This window comes from Heteronotia binoei, chromosome 4 (genome assembly GCF_032191835.1).
Source record: "Heteronotia binoei isolate CCM8104 ecotype False Entrance Well chromosome 4, APGP_CSIRO_Hbin_v1, whole genome shotgun sequence".
In the NCBI taxonomy this organism is placed as follows: domain Eukaryota; kingdom Metazoa; phylum Chordata; class Lepidosauria; order Squamata; family Gekkonidae; genus Heteronotia; species Heteronotia binoei.
The window spans coordinates 32,987,706-33,012,024 of NC_083226.1; positions in this window are offsets into that span (position 1 = coordinate 32,987,706).

Below are 24,319 nucleotides of genomic sequence, written 5' to 3' on the forward strand. Positions count from 1 at the left end.
AACATGGCGACAAGACAGAAGCTCCGGTGCTAGGGCTCCTTTAATGAAACAGCCTCCACCTAGCCCACCCTGCATTTGTGAGACTTACAAGGTGGACCTGATAATATGCTACTGGGGGAAGGTGCGATACAACTTACAAGAACCTGGCGGACTTCAAACTCCTCAAAAATATGAAAGAGGCGCCGCTTAGAACCTCAGCGAGCTGGGCCTGGCGTTGAGCCAGAGGGCTGCTGTGACCATGGTCTGGAGTGCAGGACAAGCCGAGTGGTGAGCAGAATGCCGGGGCGTTGGTGGTTGCTGGACGCCGGAGAGAGAGAGCAAGACCGGCCCCTGTGGCACCCCACAGTTAACGTGGACATGGACGGAGAGGAAACATCAGCGGCAGCCAGTCAGCTGGATGAGGCAGTAAGGATATGGTGGAGAGCCCCCGATTTATCAGGGGGCAGTGTCTATCCATCAACTGGTGTCTGAGGGCCCCCAGAATAGAGGGGGCTGAGGGGCCTTGCTGCAAAGGCGATCAGTGTGCTCCTCAACAGTTGGCCGGTTATTGCGGTCCAGGCTTCAGCTGGGAATCTTTTGGGCAGCTGTTGAAGTGGCAGCCCACCCTATCGCTGCTACCGCTGGCCCGGCCTGTGACCGACCCACTGCTGTTGTTGCTGGCATTGCCTCGGGAGACCTGGGCGGCGCGACTGGGAGGCACGAGGAGGGCTACTACCCACCTCGGGTCTGCAAAGTTGTGCAGGAGGGTCGGCTGGTACAAAATCTTATATCAGAAAGGACAGGGAAGTGAGGATTCTGCACTGCATCATCACACTTTAAAGGACACTGCACTTAATATCTTTGCACTTTGGAGACACAGCAGCACTTTATCTGTTATAACTATCTACCTCCAACTGCCTCCAAGCTGCTAATCTTACAATAGAACTAAGATTGGATTTTAAACTGCTTAATTGATTGATTGGTTGGTTAACTAATATTGATGAAATTACTTATTAACTAATTGGCTATCTGATGTAATATAATATATTATTGGCAATTAATTTGGGGAGTTGATTAGTTGGGAGGGTTTTTATAAATTAATAGCCATTTGAATTAATTTAATTATTATTAGCTAATTAATTTAAGGGAGAATGTAGGACTTAGGGCTTAGGTTGGTTAGCTATTAGAATTGGCAAATATGGACAAAATCAAGAAGAAATAGATTGGCAAGGACGCAGAGGGTTGGGAAATTAATTAATTGTAGGGTGGTGAGCTGTGTTGATAACTGGCCTGAGGCTGAGGCAGAGGTGTGTGATAACTGGTCTGAGGCTGAGGCGGAGACCAGTGGGGGGGGGAGATATGACGGAGGGAACAGACATTGTTATAAGGGAAGGAGACAGAGACATGGAGGTGCTCGGCCCCCTTCCAGTCTGTGTCCCATCCCGATGGTGGCAGATAGTGGGGTCAGGTTGAACTAGTCACCTCTGTCATTGGTGTTATGCAATGCCAGGTCTATAAATAATAAGACTTCAGTCCTCTGAGAGTTTTTACTCAAGCAGGACGTGGACCTGACTTGCATGACTGAGAGATAGGTGAGAGATGGAGAGACTGTAGCTGTCTCCCAAAAGGCTCCCCCAGGGTACTCAGTCTTTCACCAATCACAGACTAACAGGGGGGAGGGGTGGCCCTATTCATATGAGAGGCTTACTCCTTTTGGACTCTTCCAGCCCCAGAGATCAATGGTATTGAATGTGCCGGTCTGGCGTGGGACGTTGGGGAGGGGTTGGCGATATGGCTGGTGTACCGTCCGCCTAACGCACCAGCCAGTGCCTTACCATCCCTGATGGAGGCCGTAGCAGGCTGAGCATTGGGTTACCCAAGGTTTGTGATCCTGGGTGACTTCAATGTCCATGCTGATGACGCAACCTCCAGTCAGGCAATGGACCTAGTGTAATCCATGGTGACACTGGGACTCTCCCAACTTATTACAGCGCCCACTCACCAGGCGGGCACAAGTTAGATTTGATCTTTGCGGCAGGGGTCTTGGTGGATGATATTACTGCAGAAGCAGTGCCATCGTCGGACCACCTTGCCCTTAAGGCTCGTGTGAATGCCCCACCCCAAATCCGTTTAGGCGGCAAGCATATTTTGGCTCGCCCGCGGAGCCTGATGGACCCAGAGCGGTTCCAAACGACTCTACGGGATCCCTGGCGATTCTCTCAATGGCCTGGTTGAATCATGGCATAGTTGGCTCACCAGAGCCATTGATGAGATTGCACCTCGGTGCCCTCGTGTTAAGCTGGCACCGTGGTATACCCCGGAATTGCAGCAACTGAAACGAGGGCTTAGATGACTAGAGAGGGAATGGTGGCATACTTGAGACGAAGTGACTAGAACATCCTATAGAGAGTTTATGAGATGGCAGTCAAATAAAGCTTACTTTGCAGCCAAGACTGTGTCTGCAAATTCACGCCCGGCACAATTGTTTAGGACAATTCAGACTCTTACAACACTGCCACAAGGCAGGCCAAATGCTAAGGAACTGGAGATTGGCTGTGAGGCTTTTGCAGAATTTTTTTGCAGATAAAAGCTCGTCGCTTTGTCACAACCTCCCCCACCACATTGGAGACAGCATGTGAACTCGAGGCCCCGTGCCTGTCTTTTGGACCAGTTCTGGATTGCTTTGACATACTCAGCCTGCAGGAAGGCAACAGAATTCTCTCTACTGTATGGCCAACAACTTGTGATCTGGACCCCTGCCCTCCTGGCTAATTAAAGCTTGCCAGAGGGAGCTTAGATGTCCTATACGGGACATTGTAAATAGATCCCTCTTAGAGATTGCCTGGAGGTATGGGTTGGGTTGTCACCAATATTGCGATGACACCCAGCTCTATCTACTGATGGTCGGCCAGCCTGACTGTGTCCCAGAAAATCTGGATTTGGCGTTGCAGGGTGTGGTGGGATCAGGCTGAGTAGACTGAAGCTAAATCCAGTGAAGACAGAAGTCCTTTGCCTCAGCCGGGGCGGTCTGGGTAGGGAAATCCCCCTTCTTGCAATTGACAGTGTGCCGCTGAAAATGGCACACAAGGTCAAAAGCTTGGGGGTGCTGCAGGAGCCTGCCTTAACAATGGAGGCCCAGAGAGCAGCCACTGCTAAATCTGCTTTTTTCCATCACAGGAGGGTGAGGCAGTTGGTCCCCTTCCTGGAGTGCGACGACCTGGCAACAGCGATCCATGCAATGGTCACCTTGAGATTGGATTACTGTAACGCTCTCTACATGGGGCTGCCCCTGTGCCAAACCCAGAAACTCCAGCTGGTACAGTTTATAGTTATAGTTTATAGTTTATTATTATATTAACATGGCGGCCAGGTTGTTATTGGGGCTTCCTAAGTGGGAGCATGTACAGCCGGGGCTGCGTGAACTGCACTGGCTGCCAATAGTGTACCAGATTCGTTACAAGGTGCTGGTTATTACCTTTAAAGCCCTATATGGCCGCAGACCTGCCTACCTTAGGGACCGTCTCTTCCCATATACTCCCCAGAGGGTGCTTTGATCCAGTTCTCAAAATCTATTAGTAATCCCCGGGCCGAAGGAGGCCGAATTGAAGGTCCCCAAGGAAAGGGCCTTTTCGATCGCTGCCCCCCACTGGTGGAATCAACTTCCAGAGGAAATACAGGCCTTGGTCAGTTCCACAAGGTCTGCAAAATAGTCCTCTTCCAGCTGGCCTTTAATTGATACGGAGTCTACATCATAGATGGAATACCGTTGCACTGTAAAATCGAACAAGGTAATATCTAGATCTGAGCACCAAATGATATGTTATTTTAATCTTTAAATGTATAATTTTATAGAATGTATTATTTTATAATATGTATGGTTTTAACTCTGTGATGTTTTATGCTGTGAGCTGCCCTGAGCCTGCTTCAGCGGGGAGGGCAGGATATAAACCTAATTAATAATAATAACAAATAATAATAATACATGTAGGCATACCGGGGGCGTATCGCCAATTAGGCGGTTCCCATAGTGTTTTCAGGGGGGAATGATCTCCAGAACAGGTGCAAAGTTATGCCTGTAAAAATGATGGCATAGCCCACTGGCACCCATGGGCCAAATAACACAAACCATACACTGCTGTGACCATGTTGCTGTGGTGACTCACAGGGTGGAGCTGCTGTCACAGGGCCATCCTCTGAGGTGAGAGAGGAGGGCCAAGGATGCAACAGCAGCCACAGAACCTGGGGACTATCCCCAAAGAGGAGAGCGATTCTGCCATCACCATGCCCCATTCCATACAGCTGGGGTGTTCCTATGACAGCCCTGGAACCACTGGGCAAGAGCCCCAGGCCCACACTAGCAGCTAAGAGCAGATATAGTTGAATGGTGTTGAGGGGCACCTAGGCAGCCAGACCCCCAGGCCACCAACCAATGAGGGTAAAGAGACCCAGAGGGGTGGCCAGGATGCACTGGCATCAGCTGCTGCCTGGGTGCTGTATTATGTCTCCCCCTCCCTTGTGCCTAGGACAATATTCCCTAACATTTGGAGGTTATCACTGGGCATCCCCAGGCCTGTTAACTGAGGGGGAGGCAGTGACAATACACTGACTTGCTATGAGATCTGAGGAAGACTACCACTGAAACAGGACACCAGGCACCTGTTCATGAGCTTTTGACTGTATCATTTGTTGAACTGTATAGCCTTTATTGGTTGTTCATAATTGTTGATATTCAACTGTATATGCTCTGGAATATTTATCACACTCATACATTTCAATTTCAAATATACATGATTTTATTATACAACTGCTAGTTCCATCACAATTGGGGGGGGGGTTTCTGTTAGTGGTGTTTTTTGTTTTAAGGTTTCTAGGGTAAACAAGGATCTGGGACATTTCAGTTCAAATCTCCACTTCACTCTAGAATGCACTTGGTGACCTTAGACCAGCCATTATGTCTCAATTTATCCTAACTCATAGGATTACTATGAAAGGGAAAACAGGGAGGTAGGGAATACTATGTGCACCATACTGAACTCCTTAGAGGAAATGCAAGATAATAAATAACAAACTATATACATGTGAATTTATAAATAAACTATACACATGCCATGAGAATAATTCTTCTCCTAATTCCTGTATACCAACCACAAAAGCAAGGCCAGGTGATCCCCCCCAAAACCAGTTTGCAACCTTAATGTTATGATAGGTAAGGAAGCAGCTAACTGAGAAACACAAGTGCAAAGTCCTCTAAGACAAATGGAATGAAGCACAAGATTCTTATGGCCCAGTGACTGATGTTATCTGCTAGGATAGGTTAACAGAAGAATATGCAAAATATACAGAATTACAAACTTTATACTCTTTCTTAGTCTACTTTCCATCATCACTACAACAGAATAGGAAAGCATGCCCCAAAGGCAGGTCAAATCATTACAAGTATCCTTGCTCAGTCAAGCAGTCTAGTGATGTTTCTCATATTTTAGTGACTTAACACTTCCTTCGCCCCCCCCCCCCCCCACCGCATATGCCAGAATGAAGAGATCTGAACAGTGAAAATCTGAGTACTTGTTTGGCTAATGACTGTATTGCCCGTAGGAAACAAATAAGCATGTCGCTTCTGCCCCAAGAGTCTGCAAAAAACAAAGCAGTTGGCATCCAAAAAACAAAGCAGTTGGCATCTGCAATGTATGTGCTATCCGTGACCTCTGTGCGTTGCTCTTTGCCAGTGTGAATGCCGCTGGACAGATCATGTCTGGCGTTCATACCAAAACAGACCATCTGGAAATGCAATTGGAATCCTCAACCTCAGGGGGATTACGGAGCCCAGCAGAGCATGAAAGGAAGGCATTATGCCCACCACTATTTGGCTGTGTCGTGACCTTAGCTCTGCAAGGCAATTACTTTGACCCTTTAATATAACGATGTCAAGTACAGTCACACTCACAAGCGCCTGTTCGATCAGCTGTCATCACACAAGCACAGTCGATGCATGCCGGCGGGGACCCTCCAACTGTATAATGTTAGAGCATGTCACAAAAATCTCCCAGACTGTCAATAACTGCTTAGCAATGTTAATGCTGCACAGAGACTATAGTGGCTTTGACTCCAACAACAGATAATGACTTACCTAGTGCCTGGGAGATAATGACTTACCTAGTGTCTTAAAAAGTAAATATGATGGTTCAGATGAGCAAATTATTTAGGATTAGGTTGGGACAGGTTTCTGCTTCTGGGGGGGCACCATCTTGCAAAGCATGAGTCTTATAAGAGGGCTTGGTTTTCCAGTTTGAGGTGGGGGTAGGATAAGGAACAGGGCAGAATATTTAAAAACTAATGCTCATATGATGCATCATGGTCAGTCGATTTTAGAAGCACATTCATTTCTAGTTGAGTTTGGAGAAAACAAAGCCAAAACTGAAGTGGTGGTTTCTACCCCACTTGTTTATGTACCCTAAAAAACATTTAACACATTTAATATTTAACACCTTCTACTCTAGCCAGTTCATTACAAAATTAAATCTGCAAGCTATCCTTTTAAAAGAGAATTCCCAACAAAAGAGTAATGGAACTGCAGATTTTTTAAAAAAATGAAGACCTCAAGTCCTGCAGATTTTATGAGAATGTAGAAGAACTAACTTGTAAAACTTAGGGCTTTTTTTTTCACAGCAAATAAGACACTCTGGTACACATCTGGAAGAGCATTGTGTTCTGTATGGTTGCTCCCATAATACTAAGCAATCAACTGAGTGATCCAATAAGCCTGCCTGTGATACTGGCTGCATTATTTGCTTATACAATATATAGCTACAAAGGTATCTCTTAACTACAGCTCTTGGCAGGCAACCAAGTGGTTACCAGCAAGCCAAATCAGGCCCATAAATTATGGCAATTTGACTTACCAGTCCAAGGTATGGATTGTTCCTCTCCTAATTTCTCCCTGAATTTTGTGATTCTGGATTACCTTGCCTTGACTGAGATACTTCATGGAACTTCTGTTACCAATACGCCAGTATATCATTGGGTTTCCAAACTAAAGATCACTGTGCACAACTCATTCTTGCCAAAGTTTTCATTCATATAATGTTTCCCATTCCAATAAATCAATGACATAAGCAGTGATGCAATTTTACAAAATCAGGCATTAAAAACTTGAACTTACCTTATTTACAAGGGATTTTTTGAAGTACATGTCTGTTCTCCTTTGACATCAATATTAAGACAGACGAGCCAGTTTCAAATAGATTGGATTTCCAAACTAAAGACCATCTCCTTTAAAAGCAGTCTTAAGGCAGTTTCAAATAATGAAACCAAGCTGAGATTGAAGGATCATAGATTTGAATGGCCCCTTCTCCCTTCCTTGTACACCCTGTGGCAAACAAACTACCTGAGCCTGAAATGTACATTTTATGGATCAGGTGAGACATAGAATTTTCACAGTGTTTATAAAATATACATATTTCAGTTCAATATAGCAGGATTTTACCCAACTACATCCATCTATCTTTCTCTACATAATAATAATAATAATAAATAAATAAATAAATAAATAATCTGATAAATGATCTAGAGAGCACAATTGTTTTCTGAAAGAATATGTGATATTGGAAATGTCAGAATTTGCTGCAAAGCCTTTGAGACTTATCCAGTATGGGATAGGTATGAGTCAATATATTGGGTTCTCCTCGGATTGCAAGTGTATTACTGCTTACTTAGATATGTGTACCCTACTTTCCTCCCCAATGGGAACACAAAGAGGCTTTACTCCATCTCTATTTCATCCTCACACCAATCCTGTGAGGGAAGTTAGGCTAAGAGAGAGAGACTGACTGGCCCAAAGCCCACATCAAACTCCCTTGCCGAGTGGGGATTCCAATGGGGGGGGGGTCTCCCAGATTTCAGTCCAACAAATAATGCATGATGTATTCCCATCCCTCACACTTGCTCCATTCTTTCCCACTGATCCTCCAATCAGCAGAATAGCTATTAATGCTAGTAGAATTTTTTCCAAGCCTTTCACACTGACTGACTTAGTTCCATAACAGTGCAATCCTGAATATACTTACACCTATTCAAACCCATTGGCTTCAATAGACTTAGAAGAGTATAGATCTGGTTATTATTGTAAAGTAAGTCTCTGCAGTGAACCCTCCTAAATGGGCCACCCCATCCAAAGATCAAAGAATGTTTGATACTGTGTGCTGCAGTTCATCTAGTTATTGCAGGGTCATGGAAAAGAAACACACCTCTTTCATTATCAAATTGGTTTTTTAAAGTATGTGGTACGTTTTAAAGTATATGGCAACTGTGACTGACATCCTCAGTGGTGTAACCCAGAAAACTGGAGTTTTCTCTTGGTCAAATTGAGAAGAAGCTGGTAGGCAGGTAATTTATATCTACTCAGGCAGGTGGGGTATGGTTGAGTCATTATCTTGTGGGAGCTTCCTGGGCTGTGACATGCTAATGGAGGAGCTTACCTGAGATGGTTCTTTTGTATATGGATTGGCTATAGAAATTCTAATCTTATTTGTAGTGCTGTTGTAAGCTGTAGGGCATTTTTTGTTTTTCAGGACTGGAAGCCATGCCCATTTTCATTTAAATGGATACCTGGATTGATTCAAACCAATATGTTTCCCTATCACTGAAATGTGGTATCCATTTATAGATTTTATTGCAAACAATGAATTGAACTTGTTTCTCCCACCCTAAAGAAATATTGTTCCTATTATTCCTTTCCATAGACAGTTGTTGATATATTATTGTTGATTATAGTAATGTTTATTTCAAAAGCATTATTACTTAGTTAGAGACAATATAATTGGTTAAGACATTATACTTTTCTTATATACTCTGTAAATTGAATTGTAATATTGTACTCCTGTATGTTGCTACAATAAAATTTGAAATTAAAAAAAAGAATGTCAGGTACCTGTGCCTCAGGGGGAAAAAAGGGTCCAGCCATGACAAATGACCTCCTCCTGGGGCCTGACAGCAGCAGCAGATTGAGCCAGAACTTGCCAAGCTGGTGGGGGAAACTGCTGCCCCACGTGGAGGTGACTCAGGTCTGCTGACCCAACCACCGATGGCCTGGCCCACAGCCCTCCCTGCCCCTGCTACCTTCATTCCTGCTGGCCCCACACCTCTGCATAGCCTCATAGCACCACTGTTGCTCTAGAGCTGCTGTTGCTGCTGAGCCATGAGCAGCCAGGCCAGGCAGCAGCGGCGAGAAGGCACACTCAGCCCTAGGCTATCCCCTAGTGCCTGGGCCAGCCCATCGGGGCAGTGGAGCAAGGGGGCAGGGGGCATTAGAAGAAGCCCCCAAGTGGATTCCCAGTAGAGGCTCCTGTGGATTGACAGAAGCCCACGCAGTGTGGCAGTTGCAGGGAAGGCTTAATCCCAAGTAGACCCACACAGGTGTCCTTGGTTCCTGGGGATCTGGCTTCAGGTGTGTCCCCTGATGGAGCCGAGCTGCTCTTGGAAATTTGCTATTTGGGAGCAGCTGGGGAGCTGGGCAAAGGAGACCCACATGGGAACTGCCTTTGAAGCTGGAAAGGAGCTCTTGGCATACTCAGAGGCACTTTTAAAAGGTAGTGTGATATCCTAGAGCATTGGGCTAGGAATCCTAGTCTCCCTGCTTTCTAGTGCCCAGAGCCAAACCACCTTGCCCCTCTAAACTAAAAATCCTTCCTGTGTGTCCCACCAAATTTGAAATCCTGACTCTGATACCATTTGTTCCCAGGCCTGGGCAAAATGTCACATCCAATGCATGTCCTGTTACCAGGATATGGCCTGCTGTTTAGGAAAGGCCCATGGAAGTCTTGCACTCATTCTAAATACCCAGTCTTGACACGTATGGTAAAATTTGTCTGAACACTTGAAGTGACCTCTGTATTACGCAGCAAAAAAAGTCCACACTGAACTCAGACCAGTTCTTGCTAGCAAGGCATTCCCAACATCCTCCCCTGCAACCCTAAGATCCCTTGCCATCACTGAGGTGTTGTGTGCAGATGACTGAGGTACACACACTTCATCCAACCAGGTATCAGTGGTATGAACAAGGTAAGTCAGTAACCTTATGCAGAATTGTGTAATTACTGGTAGATTGGAACTTTAATGATCAAATGGAATAACTGTAGAAAGTAATAAATAATTGTTCTCTTTCACAACTTGGTTTATGTGAAAAAGATAATCAAAACAGTCATCTAGGGAAAAGGGTCTTAGGCTGAATGTCCATGACTAGATAAGCTTTTGGTGCATGAATGAAACCAGATGGCTTGATGAGCTTATCTTTCCTTGTGGGTTTGCAATACAAACACCAATTTTATCTGAGCTTGAAGCATGAATTTATGGAGCTCTTCATCACATATTGCTCTTTATCAAATGGATGTTGCCAATTGCCCTTTCATGACTGATATGTACCAAAGCAAGCTATTCATACATAAATCTCTTCTGAAGAGCAACACTACTTTAATCCAGCCAAAAAAGAACCAAATGTAGATGGCTCGTATGCAAAGAATAGACAAAAATGGTCTAATTGTGATCTCTTGGTTTATAAATAGCAATATTGCATATTACATAAACTAAATAAGAATTAGAGAAAAAAAATACAGAAACAGGACAGCAGAAATAAACAGTGATTCTTCTAATCCAGTGTGAGATGATATTCATCATGGTAGACATATCAGACACACAATTTTAAGATTTATGTGCCATCCAGTACATGCAACACCAATTTAGCCGTTCACTCATTTGTTATCATTCTAATAACAGAAGCCAAGAATTCAAAGTTCAGTTGCACAGTATCCAGCAAAATAGATAGCAAGTGAGCCTCTTGTTGAAAACTGTAATATGCCATATTTAAAAGCACATCAACATAAGAGTATTTTTGCTTAACTATTGTTACATTTACAATACTATGTTGACATTATTTGTAATCTTTATACATGGGAAGAGCAAATATATGCAGAAACATTGTGAGTGATTCCTCACCGGCATTTGCTGTGCCTCTGATCTTCTCCCTGCGCCGGCTCAAGTGATGGATTCCCCACTAGTTGCTCCATGGGCACTTCTAACTTCGCAGCTTCTTCCTATTACCGTTGCAGCAACAGGATGCTGGTTTTTTGGAGTTCCAGTTGCCGTGATGGGAATCAGAAGTAGCCCCAAAGCAAGAGGTGCTGCGGAGCAACTGGTGGGGAATTGATGACTTGTGCCGATGCAAGGAGAAATGCGGGGGTGGAGCAAATGCCGATGAGGAATCACTCTGTTTCAAGAACTTTTAAACTCTGCAAGGCATTAGGGTCCCAACCAATTGAGATGTCTGAAAAGATGAAAGTGGATTTTTGCAACAAGTATGTTTTCAGGAAGTTAGGAGTTTGTTCTACATTGCCCAGAGCCCTGCACTAGCCAGGATCAGTTAATTCATTAAGTTTTTTTAAAAAATAATAACAACAACAGACTTTAGATACATATTAAAATGGAAGATAAAATATTCCAATTGGATAATTATACTTATGGAAATAGGGAAAAAAATTGATAAAATAGAATAAGCTTTCTGCTAAAATCTCCAGAATCTGGAATTAATTGAGTGGGTCCTTCTAGCCTTTGGTATCTGTATGTTTGAATGGTGTGCTCAATGGTCAATCCTACTAATGTTTCCTGAATAACGAAAAAGGAGAATTAAGTCATTTCATGTTCCTGTACATTACACCAGTGGTGTGGGAACCACAGCAGTGCCATTTTTTTCCTGCTACTGGCAAAACTTGAGAATATTGCGTCATGCAGAAGGAACCCCCGCTGCATGCTTAACAGCCACTTACCTAAAGCTCAGGTAATGAGGGTTTATTTATCTTGAGCTATTGTCACAACATACTTACATACAGGGGAAAAATGTTTTTAAAGGGTTGGATGCACTGGCATATAACCCATAGTTACCACTCCAAACATGCCTCACTGAGATTTTCCAAAAATCAAAGAATCTTGAGTAGTTTCACTCCTAGTCTGATCCTAGTTGAATCCTGCAAGCAGAAATAGTCCATCAACCTCCTATCCACTGCAGTAAAGACAAGGGAAACCCATTAACCACATCATTCCTGCTGGAATAGACTGCAGAGTAAAGAGTTCCATGAGAAAACGGAGAAAGAAAAACTATGGATATCCCCTTTTTCTCCATTCTATGACTATATTAGGGACTTTATTGCTTTTGCTTGGCAGCAAGCCTTTTCCTCCCCAGCTAATAGCCACATTTAGGCTGACTGGTTAGGAAATACCCATCACTTACTCAGAACTTAGCAAGGGAGAAAGGCAGTGGCAGCACACTAAAGGATAGTCCCAGTTAGTTCCAAGGCAAAGATTATTAAAACACTGGGTTTTAGTTTACCTGGTTTCTATGCTTTTATTTTCAGCTGCAGATTAATGGCAATAGAATATTTTTCTCTGTAACTATTTTTGTATTTATAAAATATGTTGTTTGGAATTCTGCATAAATTGACAATTGCTGCCTTTGTTAAATCTGATTAATTAAGCATGATCTGAATTAATGGGCAACTTTTGTGTTGATTGAACAATAATTCAAATGTTGGTGAATGATTGATGGATCATATTATGAATTGTGTTAGACTGCTTTGTTTAATTGAGTTTAAATTTACTAATGGTAGGAGAAAATTCACATGGAATCACAATTGATTTTTCCCACTGCTAAAATAGTTGTTCAATTTGATTTGAAGTCTGACTCAAAAGAAAAAAACAAAAGCAAAGATGTCATATCTGCATTTACAGTAAAAGGGCATATATATATATATATTTATCTGAAATCAGCAGGTCAGAAAGCCATATTGATAAAAAGACTGAGATATTGGATAAGCAAGGTGAAGACAGAGTAAGAAAATTGAAAAATAAATTGGGTGCTCCAGAAAATTAGGTTATTAACTTTCTCTGGAAAACAAAACCAGCAGAAACAATTTGTTGATGCCATGTTTCCCTGAGGTGATGGGGGAGGGGTGCTGGCTATTATGGAAACTTGGATAGTTTCATTATTAGACCTACAGGCAGAAAAAGTAGATTCAATGTCTGACCAAAATTCCATTATAGTTGTCCAGGTAAACATCCCATTGACAGACATTGTTATAAGATGTGTTTAAAAGAACTTAATAAAGTTGATTCACCAGTCACCATATCAAACAGCAGAGGACTAATCTGATGATTGCTAATCGTAAACCGTTTTTGCACACAGCTTACCTCGCAGTCACAATCCTGTTCCCTCTGCAGCATCTGTCGGATTTCCCACCATCTGCGCCGGAGTTACAGGAAGTGCCGTGGCTTTTGCGTAGCAAACGTAAACTGGGTTTTAGTGGTTTACATATGCTACGCAAAAGCCGCAGCACTTCCTGTAACTTCGGCGCAGATGGTGAGAAATCCGACTAGACGCTGCGGAGGGAAAAGGATTGTGACTGCAAGGTATGCTGTGTGTGAAAACGGTCCTTATTTCAGACAATCTAGAGAAGGTAAAAGTGCAGTGATCCCTTATTTGCTCCACAGACAGCCACACTACTCAAGGGCCCTTATTATGGATTCCTGTCTCAATCTAGACACAGATATGAGAGAGTACTGCCTTTGAAACAGTCAAGGTTGTCAGAGTTTGTTCCTAAACCTGTCCTAAAACACCTAAGGGGAAGAAGAGGGTGAGGAGAACCTCAAAAGATGCTATAGAATCTGAGCAAGTATTTAAAAAAAGGATTCACACAGAAGATTGCTTACACAGAATCCATTGTCTGATACATCTCTTGCCTAGATATGCACAGATAAATGGTTTTCATGGGCTCTTATTCAATATTTTTGAGCTGCTCTGAGGACCACATTGAAGGAAAACAAGTTTAAATCTCATAAATATTATGAGACATCCCATGAACCATCAAGTCAGCACAGGTTGTGAAAGTGGGTCACTGCTACATTTTGCTAGACAAAAAGATTAATTATTACTGAGGTTTCCTCTCTAAACTGATTGTGTCCAGTGGTGAGACTGTACATATTTTCAGCCTTGAGGAAGAATTTTTCGAGAAATGGCACTGAAAGGAATAGTTGAAATAGATGCAAAAGCCAATATTCTGAATGTCTGTTTTAGTGGTTACTCCTGTGCAGTATGATAAAAATTGCTAATGATTTTATGGTGCACATGTGATCTCTAAGATTTTATATTGGTACCTGTTGTAGGGCTGCCAGTTCTGGGTTAGGAAATGCCTGGAGACTGTGGAGATAGACCCTGGAGAGGGCAGGATTTGGGGAAGGGCAGAACTTCATCAGGATATAATGCTATATAATCCATTCTACAAAGGAATTCTCTAAGGAAAATGATTTTGGTCACCTGGAGAGAGTGAGAGATATATTAATGAGACGTATAATAGTGAGAGATTGGAGGTATAATAGCTTCAAGTTGGGAACTCAAACCTGTTGTGATATTTGGCTCTGAATATTACATGAAGAGTTGCTGAGGCAGGCACAGCATCATTTTGCATTTCCCTACCCTGACATTTAATAAACGAGTTCCCAAAAATAGGTTTTTAAAATTCACAAATTCATTTTCAAACTACCAGTGTGATCCTATGCTGACTTGCTTCAGCCTAAGTCCACCAAAGTCAATGGACTTAGACTGGCATAATTACATAGGATCACACTGCTAGTTATTGGAGGAAACCCCTATGACAAAGTATTGCAATAACAACTTTAGTGAAGACATCTTAATGCACCCATGCAATATGCTTTTCACTAATTTGCCTCAAATGAGCAGCAATAGCTGCACTCCCTCAAGGAGCCAAGAAGGCCAAACTACACTCCCAGTATGTTCATTCCACTCAACTTCTCATATCCAAATTGCAGGACAAGCAGCAGAGTGGAGCAACAGCATGGAACAGAACAGGAGCTGCCTAAGCACACACCTAGTCAATTAATTGAGAGACCGAGTTAATGGAATTATTATTATTTTTTTTAAAAAATCAGTACTATTAGTCATTTCCTTTAATTCAGAACTGTCGCAGAGACCAGAAAAATTAACATTTTGCATCATTCTGATTTTCAGCCACTAACGTGCTTAAGAATTTGCCAAACAAGCATAAGAAAGTAAACCTTTTTTTGCACAATGCTTTTGTTGGAGCATGTATCTAAAAAGTACACACACACACAGCCCCATCACAGCTGCAGTACCAACTTCTATTTTCTTTAGTGTTTACTGCTGGCACATTCCTCCCTTCTGTATTAAGAACTTTTTATCTCAGGGGATGGCTTCTTGCTTGCTTGTTCATTCCGGCATCTGGCAGGCTTTGGGAATACATACAATTCAGCAAAAATAGATTGGCTTCAACCTACCAAGATCCTTCAGGAGCCAGGAAATTGAATCTTTTACATTGCAGTTTTCTTTCTCTTTCTATAAGCTCCTGTGGTAATTTTCCTGATGTCTGTGTCAGGGCTGATTTGTCACCTTGTCACTAAAGTTACGTTAGAAACTTAAGTAGACTCCCACATAAACATTTTAGAGGAGGAAAAGAAATATGGAGAATGGCAGCATCTAACATATATATACAGTTTCAGAGCCAGTTCCAGAACTCTGGCACCTGATGGGCAGGGGTGATTTTAGTAATTCTGAGGGCCTAAGCAGAAATCCAAGATGGGATATAAGAATCACTCCCTCCACCACCACACCTTCAGGATCACCCTAGGCTTTACCTTGGGGTGGCCCTGATTCTATGAAAGATAACCAGATGACAGCAGCAGCTGCTCTCCAGTCAATGGCTGACCAAGCTCTGGAGAAAGAACATAAGAATATAAGAGAAGCCATGTTGGATCAGGCCAATGGCCCATCCAGGTCAACACTTTGCGTTACACAGTGGCCAAAACCCAGGTGCCATCAGGAGGTCCACCAGCAGGTCCAGAACCCCAGAAGCCCCCCCTCTGTTGCTCCCCAAACACCAAGAATACAGAGCATCACTGCCCCAGAGTTCCAACAATACACTGTGGCTAATAGCCACTGACAGACCTCTGCTCCATATGTTTATCCAATTCCAGTTGCTGTCCAGCCAGTGCCTACCTAAGAGTCAGATGTGGTGGGTATGAGTGGTAACAGTTTTTGTCCAAATTCCAGTGGGTCACCTGGATATTGCTGATATGTCACCACTTCCTGTGTAATGCTGGGAAAATGACCTGGCCCTTCCTCCTTCTCCTGATTGGTGGTGGAAGGTGGGGTATGGTGGCATAGACTCCCACCTCCAGCGGGGGGAGGGGGCTGGCAAATCTACAGCCGTATCTTCCAACCCTGCCAGCTGAGAGCCTTTTTTAAAAAACACAGGACACCAGATCTTTCCCACAGGTTTTACTATATTTCAACTGCCTGTGTTAGTTATTTATGTACTTTATTTTCTTCCAGGGCAATTTTTGTTGAAAAAGCCCAGTAGGAACTCATTTGCATATTAGGCCACACACCCCTAACATCACCATGGTTTCACTCAGGATTTTTGGGTAGAAAAAGCCCAATAGGAACTCATTTACATATTAGGCCACACCCAGGGATGCCCAGCCAGCCGGAACTGCATTCCTGTGTGTTCCTGCTAAAAAAAAAAGCCCTGTTTACTCCATAAGTTTCTTCCCAATGGAGACCAAAAGCAGCCAGGTCATTTGAAAGAAAATATGGGCACAACACAGAAACAGTCCACCCCTTCACCCAAATTTCCATCATTCAAGTGAGGAGTAAACATGTAATTCTAATTAAGGAATATATACACAAAACAAGCCAAATAACCTACCATGCCTCATCAAAATGACATTGGAATTAGTTGTTACTCAACCACTATTCCCAGGATCCTTTAGGAGTAGCCACTGCTATTACTCTAGTTATTTGTATCTGTCATTTGGTCTGCTAATATAATAACTGTTTGATAATTAGGTTGATTTCTTTTAACATCTGTTTTGAATAATGCAAAAGGGTCCTGTATGTCTTGCTTTGATACTAAGACCTTATAGAGGTCCCAGTCTTCTCCTTCCATTGGCCATCTTAGAATCGGTGATCTGTGATGACAACTGTGCCTCCACAGCATTTTCGGGGTTAAAATAGCGTTTGAGTGCTGCTTTGTGAGGCTGAATTCTTTCCCCATGCTCTTGCTGTTTTGCCCATACTCTGAAAAATCAGCATTTAAGAAAAAAATTAAGTTTACCAGCATTTAGGGGGAGGAGAGATGAGAGCCCATCTAAACGGCATCTGTGACGTTGCTCAACTGACACCATGCCCCTGAATGGTCTTAATTTTAAAAACCTGCCAACAATGTAAAATTGTTTGCTTTCCTCCATTTTAAGATATTCAAAGCTGAAAGCACAGTAATTCTGTGGAAAAACAGTGCCATTTTCATTTTAAAAAAACCAAAAACCAATCCTTTTCTAAATTATTGATATGCATGTGTATAATCTTTCACCATGGCATAATCTAATCCATTCCAATGTTTTCTCCTGCTGCTGCTGTCGTGTTGACACAGAAATCACTCACCAGCCAAAAAAAGCACCTCCAAACTAATGGAGTATGTCAGGCTAGTTCTTAAAATATTTCTACTTTATCATTCAAGCTGAGGACAAAACTGGCTTCCGTGCTATGAATGAAGCCATCTACAGAGGTTGCACATCTGACTTAGACATTTGTGCAACTGCGTGAACAACCAGTTATGACATGTCTCAGTGATACTTTGGCTGGGTTCATAGGAGAAATGAATAAACCATTGCTAACTAGTTCACAATGTCTTCATAGACAGAAAAGGAAAGCAACTGAATTTAGGTGTTTTTGAGCTGTGAATTTTACAAATCTCTCATTCCTTTTGATTTTAAAAAGTCTGTTATTGCACCAAGAAAACATGCTTTTTAGTTATTTTAATTCTCAACAATGCAATTGTAGCTAGCTTTATTAATTTGACTTAGGCCTTTTTAAAGGTTTTTCATGAAACTCTAGAAAATATAATATCTGTAGCAAAGACATTCCTTTGTTTGTTTAGATAATTTATATGCTGCCTCTCCAGAAATCTGCTCAAAGTGGCTCACAAGGAAAGGCAAAACCACGCAATCATAAAAACAAGAGCAATTATAGAATTTAAAAAGCCATTTAAAACAAGCCAGAACTTGCATTTAGAAGAAGAGCAGAATGGATTTATATCCTGCCCTTCACTTGGAGTCTCAGAGCAGCTTACAATCTCCCCACAAAAGACACTCTGTGTGGTAGGTGGGGCTGAGAGAGTTCTTTGAGAATTGACCTTGAGAGCAGCTCTCCAACTAACCCAAGATCACTCAGCAGGTGCATGTGGAAGAGTGGGGAATCAAACCCAGTTTTAAAAGAGTGCTTCTACACTCTCCATCATTAGCAAGGCCAAGAACACAGAACACCAAAACAAATACACACACACACATACATACATACATACAGTATGTCACAGAAGTGAGTACACCCCCTCACATTTTGTAAATATTTAAGTATATCTTTTCATGTGACAACACTGAAGAAATGACACTTGCCTACAATGTAAAATAGTGAGTCTACAGCTTGTATAACAGTGTAAATGTGCCGTCCCCTCAAAATTATGCAACACAGCCATTAATGTCTAAACTGGCAACAAAAGTGAGTACACCCATAAGCAATAATGTCCAGATGGGGCCCAAAGTGTCAATATTTTGTGTGGCCACCATTATTTTCCAGCACTGCCTTAACCCTCTTGGGCACAGAGTTCACCAGAGCTTCACAGGTTGCCACTGGAGTCCTCTTTCACTTCTCCATGATGACGTCACATAGCTGGTGGATGTTAGAGACCTTGTGCACATCCACCTTCCGTTTCAGGATGCCCCACAGATGCTCAATAGGGTTTAGGTCTGGAGACATGCTTGGCCAGCCCATCACCTTTACCCTCAACTTTTTTAGCAAGGCAGTGGTCATTTTGGAGGTGTGTTTGGGGTCGTTATCATGTTGGATTACTGCCCTGCAGCCCAGTCTCCGAAGGGGATCATGCTCTGTTTCAGTATGTCACAGTACATGTTGGCATTCATGATTCCCTCAATGAACTGTAGCTCCCTAGTGCTGGCAGCACTCATGCAGCCCCAGACCATGACATTTCCACCACCATGCTTGACTGCAAGACATACTTGTCTTTGTACTCCTCACCTGGCTGCCGCCACACACACTTGACACCATCTGAACCAAATAAGTTTATCTTGGTCTCATTGGACCACAGGACATGGTTCCAGAAATCCATGTCCTTAGTCTGCTTGTCTGGAGCAAACCATTTGTAGGCTTTCTTGTGCATCATCTTTAGAAGAAGCTTCCTTCTGGGACGACAGCCCTGCAGACCAATTTGCAGCGTATGGTCTGAGCCCTGACAGTCTGACCCCACACCCCTTCAACCTCTGTAGCAATGCTGGCAGCATTCATACGTCTATTTCTCAAAGCCAACCTCTGGATATGACGCTGAGCACGGGCACTCAACTTCTTTGGTTGACCATGGTGAGGCCTGTTCTGAGTGGAACCTGTCCTGTTAAACTGCTGTATGTTCTTAGCCACTGTACTGCAGCTGTTTCAGGGTCTTGGCAATCTTCTTATAGTCTAGGCCATCTTTATGCAGAACAACAGTTCATTTTTTCAGATCCTCAGAGAGTTCATTGCCAAGAGATGCCATGTGGAACTTCCAGTGACCAGTATGAGGGAGTGAGAGCAATAACCTGCTCCCCCTTCACACCTGATATCTTGTACCACTAATGAGTCACATGACACCAGGAAGGGAAAACAGCTACGTGGGCCCCATTTGGACATATCACTTTGGAGTGTACTCACTTTTGTTGCCAGCAGTTTAGACATTAATGCATAATTTTGAGGGGACAGCATTTACAGTTATACAAGCTGAGAATTACTACTTTACATTGTAGCCAAGTGTCATTTCTTCAGTGTTGTCACATGAAAAGATATACTTAAATATTTACAAAATGTGAGGGGGTGTACTCACATCTGTTACATACATATATACATACTTACATACATACATTTAAAGGTGCAGGACCTATCCTAAAGAAATCTGAATTCAGACACAAGTGAGACTTAAATCTGAAGCAAACTCAGATTATTGTAGGAAATGCATATGCCACAGTGGCACATCTTTTTGCATAATGTAATGACTTTCTTTAACAATAAGGGTTAGAATCTTGCTTTAATTTTTTTTTTTTAAAAAAAAGAATAATAATATTTCTGGTAGTTGAGTTCTCTAGATGTCTGACAATTCAGGAATAACAAGCTAGCAAATATCTTACGGCACAAGCTGTTATGGTTTAAACTCATAAAGTGGTCTCTGTATCCACCTGTGCTCTATCTATCTATGCCACAGGAAGAGGCCATGGCTCAGCGGTTAAGTATCTGCTTGGTATACAGAAAGTTCAAGGTTCAGTCTCTGGCAGCTCCAGTTAAAAGGATCAGGGAACATGTGATATGAAAGACACCTGCCTCAGACCTTGGTAAGCCACTCCCAATATGAGAAGGCAATACATGGTCATGAACTATGTGCTAATTGGACTGTCTGTTCTTTTTGATGCCTTTCTTTGTGAAAAATCACAGCACGTCTAGAACCAGCGCTAAAACATGTGCTGATGCCTTCTTCCCTTCAAACCTGTGATTTACTAGTATTTTATCTATTACTTCTTTCTGATGAATCTTTATTTTTAACCCAGCTGGATAACAAATTAAAAACATTATAACCTTCTTTTAGCATCACAGAAATGGTCTTTTAAATATACATAGGGGTTTTTTTTAATTATCTCAATTTCTCCTGAACTATAACATTAAAAATACATTTGGCTTTTCTCTCTGCAAAGCTTTAACATTCTAATTAACCAATAACACACCATTCTTTATTCTGACCTGTTTTGTAATTAGTATAGTCTCTATAAAAATAAGAACAGTATATACACTCACGCAAATGAATGCCTTCATTCACTGCTAAATGGTGAGGCTTTGATCAGGAAATATAGCCTTGAGACCATCATATATTTATTTAGAAAAGTAGGGTGGCTTTGTTTCTGGCTATAGTGTCTTCAATGTACTGTTTCTGGCTATAGTGTCTTCAAAAGAGCAACAGATTCCTCAGGATACAGATTTTTCTTTTAATGTTCACACAGCACAGAAAGCATAGGCTTAAATGAAGAATTTTACAGTGTGATAGATTTTATATGCCTTGAATCAAACACACAGATGTATTCTCATTGCTGACAAAATGTGTTGCATCTTTCTAAGCACCAATTAAATAACCCATCCTTGTTCAAAGTACTGAAGAACATATCTTGCTTGGAAGCGAGGGGTTTATAAAATCTGCCCTGTCATGTTCACAGACATTCCTACCTTCCAACATAACTGCATCACATTTTCATGATGTTTATGCCTAAAAAGCAGCATGCAGTTTTCTTCATGCGCCTCCACATCATTTTTGCACATTATATTTTGTATTATTATCCAAAATAATAGATGCACATCATAACGCATGCCATTATCTACAACTGTGATGTGTCTTTAATGCACACAATTAGCAACAATTGTTTTAATTGTGCATCGTCTTCTGCAGCCAATCACAGGACTGGAGAGTTAGGAATAGGGAGACCTGAAATTCCCACACTTGACTGTGTTATTTGACTGCCCTGAGTCAACCATACATTATTTTGATCCAGAGCCTCACAGATTAGTTATTGCTGTGCGGCCAGGTCATCTGGAGACCACACTGGGAACAAAGGAAGAAGAAGAATAAAGAAAACCAAAAACAGAGAGCCAGTTCGGTGTAGTGGTTAAGTGCACGGACTGTTACCAGGGAGAATCGGGTTTGATTCCCCACTCCTCCACTTGCAGCTGCTGGAAAGGCCTTGGGACAGCCATAGCTCTCATAGGGCAGCTGCTGTAAGAGCTCTCTCAGCACCACCTACCTCACATGGTGTCTGTTGTGGGGTGGAGGGGAGGTAAAGGAGATTGTGACCACTCTGAGATTCAGAGTATAAAGTGGGATATAAATCCAATATCTTCTTCTTCAGAGAAAAATGGCAAAACAGAAAACAACAGAACAGTTGAATCTAAGAAACCGTTACTCATGTACCCAGATTTTTTTTCATTAGCAGAGTCCAGCATTCTTTCCCAAAGAGCATTTTGTAAATGCATCACCCCTACCAGAAAAAGAAAAATCCAGCTTGCAGTCTTAACCTGCAGCACCTATTATGTCTGAGTGGAGGAATGGGAGCAGAAGATTCTGGACAACTATGCCCTGAATGGGTCAGCCAGGCAGCTCACATACTGCCTTCTGCAGCCCACCCCCACTTGGACAATTATACATCATGGAAGTGGAAGGGTAGACCTGATTATCAAGCTCCAATTCGGTCCATACTGTCTGTTTGTAAATAAAAGAGACTGTCATTATTATGGAATTCATCCCCAGGGACAACCGTATGTCCTCCTCTGTCATAGTCTTCCACCAGTGGATAAAGACTTACTCCTGTTGCCATTCCCTCTCTGACTCTGCTTCCTGTGTGTGTTTTAATTGCATATGGGGTTTGTTCAGTCGTTTACTATGTATTTTAAAGCTTGTTTTAATGTTTTTGATTGTTAGTCCCCTTGGGGAGCCTAAGCTGAGTGGAAGGGTGGCATTAAAATGTTTTAATAAATGAAATAAGCATTTTGAAGTCCTCTGCCACCAGCAACATAAAAACTGTAAGAGCCTGAATTCCTGTTTGCAGAGATCACAAATAAAAAATGCAGGACACTGGAATCCTCATTCTGCTATAAAGAAATTGAGGGGTGGGAAATGCCACATATAGCATCATCTTTGGAGGAAAAGTGAGAGAAAAATGAGAGGAATCCTTCCTGGCATTACCTAGCCTCTGCTTACTCATCGCCTCAGCATTCAACCTATGCCCTAGCATTCTCAATAGATAGTTATGACACAATATCATAAACCACTGTACTTGTACTTGCTCTCTGGACCAGATGGTAAGGTCAAAGCATCATCTGTGACTACAGTTGGCTGCATTTTTTTTACCATGCTGAAAGAGAAGTGATGTTGCCCTGGTGGATGTTGGGAGAGACCAGAGTTCCCATGACAACACGGCTCTGTAACATGTGGCATTTTCTAAGGGTACAAAACCTGTTGGTGAGAAATGCCATCAAGTCACAGCTGACTTACGATGACTTTGTAGAGTGTTCAAGGCAAGAGATGAACAGAGGTGGTTTGCCATTGTCTGCCTCTATTGTCTGCCTGGACTTCCCACCCAAGTATTAAGCAGGGCTGATCCTACTTAACTTGTGGAATGTGACAAGACTGGGCTAGTCTGGGCCATCCAGGTCAGGGTCATAAAATCCAAGACATCCATATTTCATAGCAATGTGAATGGGGGAAACTCCTGTCCTAAAAAATATGCCAGGGGTAGTCTGATATATCATCTGCTCCAGCTACTTCTGCAGCGACAAACTATAAGATTGTCAAACTACAAGAAAGTCAAACTACCATTTTTCATTTCCAGCATACACACACACTCCATTACAAGCCCACACCAATCCACTGCAAACATATCACCTCTAAGCTGGTGACAACCCTACACTCTGAAACAGCTGTTCTAGAAGAGTTGCTGTATTGCCCAGAAATGCATTAATTATTTGGATTCCAGGAATCCGATTCACTGGCTCACAGCCAGAGAAAGCCCCTGATGGGTAGATTTCCAGTAACAGCAGATACAAGAAATTGTAATATATGAGAAACTTTCTCTGAAGGCACACAGAAGCACTATATCCTGTGGGCAGATCTTTGCAAAAAAAGAGGATATGACTTTAAATATCCTTTTTCAACATCCCCAATTAATGAAAGGCTCTATGAAAAATGTACATTAGAATCTAGTTCCATAGTCAGAGCTATGATGTCACTCTGGAATTTTTCTCAGGGTTTGTGGAGAGGACAGTTAGTGGGTTTTGGGGCGGGAGGGCTTTTAAAAGCAAGCTGGGTTGCAGATGACACTGCCACATTAACTCAAGGGTTGGGTAATTTCACATACAAACTATGAGATAATGTTGGGAGTTGGGGTTTAGCTGTGTAAATGGCCATGTGGAATTACTAAGGTGGGCTTAATGCACTCTTTGGCTCATGGAATATATTGGAGGAGTAATAGATTAATGCATAGTTGAAGAGAAAAGAAGCTCTGCAGAAGCAGTACTAGGAGAATTAAGGCAGCATACATGCGGGGAGTTCCTTATACAATTCCTACAAATAACTACACTGAGAAACTGAGTCAGATCAAAGGGGCCAGTAAACATCATGGCTGAACCATATTA